A 6,000-nucleotide genomic window follows, 5' to 3' on the forward strand; every position below is an offset into this window, starting at 1 on the left:
TGGACAGCCCTTATAGACATGTCAAGCTATGACTGACTCACCAACTGGAGTTGACACTTCAAAAGGCTCCTTTAGCTTTTCAGGTTCAATACCAAATTTCCTAGCAACATAAGGGATGACATAGGATAGGGTGGATCCAGGGTCCATGAGAGCATAAACATCAAAACTGAAAATGGTGAGTATACCTGTGACAACATTAGTACGGGCATCGATATCCTGGCGCCCGGTCAAAGCATACAAACGGTTTGGGCCACCGCTTGTGTTGCCGAATCTAGCTGGTACACGTCCTGCCTGAGTCTGGTTATTATGAGGAACTGACGAACTGAGTCTGATTACCTCCTGTGCCCTGTCTGATTGAAGGGTAATTTCGCTGAACATGGCCCGGCTGGCCATACCTGTCACACCCCGACCTCGCTGGGGTGTGATGGGCACCCGACCCTTACTTAGGGCCGAGCGAACCCTCAGACTTTCGCTGCACATAAAATCACGTCAACTCTTTTTTTTTCTTTAAAACAAATAATAAAGTACATAGCAAAACTTTTCTTTCAGAAATATTCTTTCTCGTGGCTTTCAAGCCGAACAAATTTGTGATCATACAAAATTCATTACGTACACAGACCGACAACCAATACCCACGACACTGTCTCCAAAGTCTCTAGTAAGATCCCAAAAGCATAACATACAGAATCTGACTCGGCAGTACTCCGGGAACAAATAGAGCTTGCCATCTGCACTGGAACATCTTCCATCTGTCCTCAACTCAACTGGGAGTACCTGCGCGGCATGAAACGCAGCCCCCGAAGAACAGGGGGTCAGTACGGAAATGTACCGAGTATGTAAAGCGGAAATATAACAATATAAGAAAAACCGAGCCAGAAGTATAGAAATAGAACAGGTAGTATCGGATCCGAGTCCGAAACGGAAATACAGAGTGTGTGGCCAGGACCACGATATATATCATAAGCACGGGGTGTAGCCGTCTGAATCGTGATATGAAACAAAGGTACAAAGCCTAACTGGCGGGATCATCGTGCGGATCGGGGCACAGAGTGCGACTGACATACCCGCAACCGAAGCTAGGGGTGTAGAACTATAGCCGACTGAAGCATAGTCCGGCTCAATCATGCAGAAGCAACACCAACAGAATCATTCTCCGAATCCGCTGTCCAGAAATGTAACAGGCAGAACCATGCATGCAGAATCATAAACTTACACAAGCACAGGTAGTATACATTTACCTCAGGTTTCGGCCCTTTAGTGAGGGGCGCAATGGACAGTGCACTGGGGTGTGCACGAATAACCAGGTCGCCACAGGGTCGCCTCTAGTGCACAAGTCATACCCAAGAGGTTCCAGCAGGCAAATACGGCAGTTAGAATGTCAAAATGTTTTACTTTCTTTTGAAAAACATTTTTGTTTCACACATATAAAAGAATCAACGCACAATTTCCGCGGCCATAAGTCCAGCGGTCGCTACCACGCATACCGCGGCCGAGTACCCAGCGGTCACTATCACACGAACCGCGGCCAAGGGTCCAGCGGTTATAATCACACATACCGCGACCAAAAGTCCAGCGGTTACAATCACACATACCGCGGTCGAGGGTCCAGCGGTCACAATCACACATTTGACATACCGCGGTCAAGGGTCCAGCGGTCTATGTCAGGCACAATCACAAGTGCGGCAGACGCGGTCAAGGGTCCAGCAGTCAGTGCCACACGTCCGGCATGACGCGGTCAAGGATCCAGCTGTCAATGTCGGACACGCCGCGGTCGAGGGTCCAGCGGCCAATATTACATATGCGCATATTCACATAACCGGCCCGGGACTCGGTGAAACAGAAAACAACCATACAGGATACCAAATCACTACTTCCCAGACATAAATCACACGTGCCAGGATCATGCATCACACAAGATTCAGGTATGCCAAAATCGTATATCAGAAAATACAGAAGATAAGTAGTTTATCCAAATTATCAGGGTAAGGTTTTCAAAACGTTTTAGATGTCAAAAACATTTTATAACGCTCATGAAGGTGGTCATAACACCTATCGTATAGTAAACAGCATAATAACCAGGAGTTACCTGCGAACTCCGGACAAGAGTACATTGGCTAAAGCTATACAGCACATATCAGGGTTTCTGTCCCCGCAGTTGGTTCAATAATAATTAAAATCCGTCTCAGGATAGATAAAATATCTCCCGTTTAGTAGTCGGGACAATAGCCATAAGTCCCTAGACTTGTCGCACCGAAGTGAGACAAACAAAACCATAGGAGGGGCGCCGGGGGTAACGGGCCCACCTCGGGTCAAGTCGGGGTGGCGGACATGAATCACGCCCATTAGACTCTACGGAGTCATCCAGGAAAGTTTCGGAGTGATTGGATTACATTTGTGAAAGTTATGGAGGTTTAACCACTTTTTTTCAACAAAAGCACCTTTTGAAGTTCAATTGAATTGAATGAATAGTACCAAGAAATCAATCTCGGTTTCCGATGAGCAGAATTGCCCCCGAGGCTAAAATCTCCACCTAGCACACCTAGGACATGCCAAAGAACAAAGGGGAAGGCTTTACATACCTCGATTGCGCCTTATACTCGCTTGGCTTCAATTCCAATTTCGTCCAGAATCTACAAATGGTCATGTTTACCAATTGTCAATTTCAAGCTTTTCAAGAATCTAAGCTTAATCACATGCCTACCGAAATTTCGGCAGCATTTCCCCTATAAACTCGCCTATCCGAATTTCCAATTGCTCTCTTGTTGACACAGAAATACCAACAATAACATATGGACACAACCATATCTTCAATTCTTTTATTTCAACAAGAACAACAACATATCAAAACAGCCCCCAACTATAACATAACGATGCCCGAAATTCTAACGAACACTTGCAATACACCAAGCAGCCCGTATGCACTTCTTATACCTTATTCCATGCAATCTTTTCAGCAAATTTCTGAGAAATACAACAGCATCCACACGACACCACATCATCTATTCATATGCAACTAAACCACATTATTATCTCTATAATCCTTACAACAACCCACAACAATTTTTAACTCCAACTCTAACCTTCAAATTCCTTCATTCTCATCACATAATCTATGATTACAACAACCAAAATATTAATTCAAATCAGTCCATCAATTTCAATTAAAACAGCCCCTAATCCATAAATCTCAACAAAACAACAAACGAGTTTATAATGTTGTTTTCTCCGTTCTAATTCGTTAAAACTCTAAATAAACACTTTAATAACATAAAATGAATCTTATAAATACCTTAGAAGCAGCTCAAACACGAAAATTTCATTCCCCAAGACCAATATTTAGCTCAAATTGAAGGCAACTCAACGTACAATGCTTTTCTCTTCATGAGCTTCGGGATTCGGGGCTCGGATTTTGATCAAAATGACCTTCTTAGCCTTGAAGTTTTCTCTCTCTCTCTCTAATGTTCTTGGAATATTTTATGTTAAATGAAAAGCCCTCAAATAATTTTTCCTTATATACTTGACGTTAATGGGCCTCATGGGCCGAAATGTGAATGTTTGGATCGGGTCACAATTTTCTACCCCGCCAGCCCAACTTGCATCGTCCATATCTGCTTATCCAGATATCGTTTTGGACGAGCGGTTTGTTGCGTTAGAAACTATACTCGATGAACTTCATTTTAGAATTTTGAAACACCTTAAAACTCTTCATATACTAGGAGATATGCCTCCAACAATATGGGCTAAAAATCTGGTCCGAGATATTTTCTGAAGTTGTTTGGATTCATTTCGTTCAGCTTCGTTTAACTTCTAATCCTCTTCTGACCCTCATGTAACCTCTTATACATACATATACATACTCATATACGCTCATAACGCGATTTCAAATCCTTTAGGTTACGATGTCACCTCGGGATACTTAAGGCAACCATATATATATAACGATATTCTTACTAACTCGATTAACTTTCCTTGAACTTTCTTAACTCATTCTTTCTTGTCTTAATTAAAATAGCACGGACTCTTACGGGGTATAACAATACCCATAGTAAATATTCGATCCAGAGCGGCACTCCCCAGGATGCCTGTTCCCACACTTAGCACAAATCGAATTGGTAAAGTTACTCTGAGTCACACTGGCCTGAGACTGGGAGCCTGACGACCTGAAATACTGTTGACGGTTATCTTTCCTGAACTTGGAAACTGGAGCACTTGTCGTGGATGGAGTAGGTCCGGCTGACCTGTTCTTAAAGAACTTTCTGTTTTCATTACCGCTGAACTGTCCGGTAGACTTGGCCTTTTTGTTGAACTCCTTGTCTTTCTCTTTCTGCAAGGCTTCCTCCTCCTTTAGCCTTGTCTCATTCCTTTGTACGAAAGAAACCATCTTGGAGATAGTCATCCCCCCATTCTGTGCGGCAATATTGGCCCCATCGTACAAATAGGGATCAAGACCGCCAACAAACTTCCTCACTCTTGCCCTCATGTTCGGTACCATATTTGGAGCATGCTTAGCCAGACTGATAAATTCTAAATAGTAGTCCTGAACTGACCTACCATTCTGTTTAAGCTTCAGGAATTGCTCAGTCTTAGCTTCTCTGACTTCTATTGGTATGAAGTGGTCCAGGAATGCACTTGTGAATTCATCCCATGTAGCATCAGGTGCATCCTCACCTCGGGATAATTCCCAAGATTCATACCAGGTGTTAGCAATCTCTGCAGCTGATGAGCTCCAAAAGTAGTTGCTTCGATTTCCGTAACTGTCATAATTCTGAAGATTTTCTGAAGAGCATCGATGTAGTCCTGAGGGTCCTCGTCTTTTTTTGTCCCCGTAAAGACTGGGGGATTCATCCTGAGAAAGTCCTTAGTCTTAGAAGACTCTCCATTACCTCTTGAACTTGACCCAGATTCCTGACGTTGGGCCTGAGCTGCTACCAGTTGTGTGAGCATATTGATAGCATTCCTAACATCCCCATCTGAATCCATAGGAGGTGTTACTGTAGGAGCGGTTGGGGCTGTTGTCTGAGTCGAAACAGTCTCTTCGCGAGTTGTTTCCCGCAGTAGCCCCTTGGCTGGTGGCTGTAGCCTTTCTGGTGTATTTCCTTTTCGCAGGCATTTTCTGAAAATACGTACACGTACGAATTAGAAAGACATCCTAAAAGTACTGCTCTAACTGCACGATCTAGAATATGAAAGAAGTGAGACAATCCTGAATGTCTTGGTGGTCAACTGTTTATATGTATGGGGCCCTCACACATATAAAAGTGACCCCACTGGACACGGTTTCATAGACTTCCTAAAGACACTTGAACCTGGCTCTGATACCAAGCTTTGTCACAACCCGAACCATGGCTTGGGCGTAACACGGCACTCGGACCTTGCTTGCATGTGTCCGAGCGAACCTCATGGCTTGCTTGTCAACATGGGCATCAAAACAATATAATCTATATGATGCAATTTAAATGAATCATGAAAATGTAATTTGCGGAATAAAGTCTTGAAATTATCTCGTAGCATGAAATATCATGAAAACATAACAGTCTGCAAACATGAAAGCATAACTGACTCTGTGGACTAACATTGGTCTATGAAACCTCTAAAACATGTCTGAATACTAGCTACCAGGGCATGGCCCTGGACTACCATAAACTGAATACTAATGCAGACTCCATGTTGAACCCCAAGAGGAGTGGGGCTCACCAATAAGCTGATAACTGAAGTGATCCTACTGCGCAGGTGTATGCTCCTCAAAATCGGTATCTGCACCGTGAAGTGCAGGCCCCAGGAAAAAGGGACGTTAGTACATAGTAAATAGTACTAGTATGTAAAACCTCCTGAAATGAAGAACATGGCACAACATAGGTATAGGACATGAACTGAAACTGAACGTAACTTGAACACGAGCATGAAACGTGAGTAAAGTCTGAAAGCAGGAAATCAATGGAAATACATGTATGTAAAACTGCTTGTAACGTAGGGAATGCTACAGTACAACCGACAACATGA

This window comes from Lycium barbarum, chromosome 9, assembly GCF_019175385.1.
Source record: "Lycium barbarum isolate Lr01 chromosome 9, ASM1917538v2, whole genome shotgun sequence".
NCBI classification, from domain to species: Eukaryota; Viridiplantae; Streptophyta; class Magnoliopsida; order Solanales; family Solanaceae; genus Lycium; species Lycium barbarum.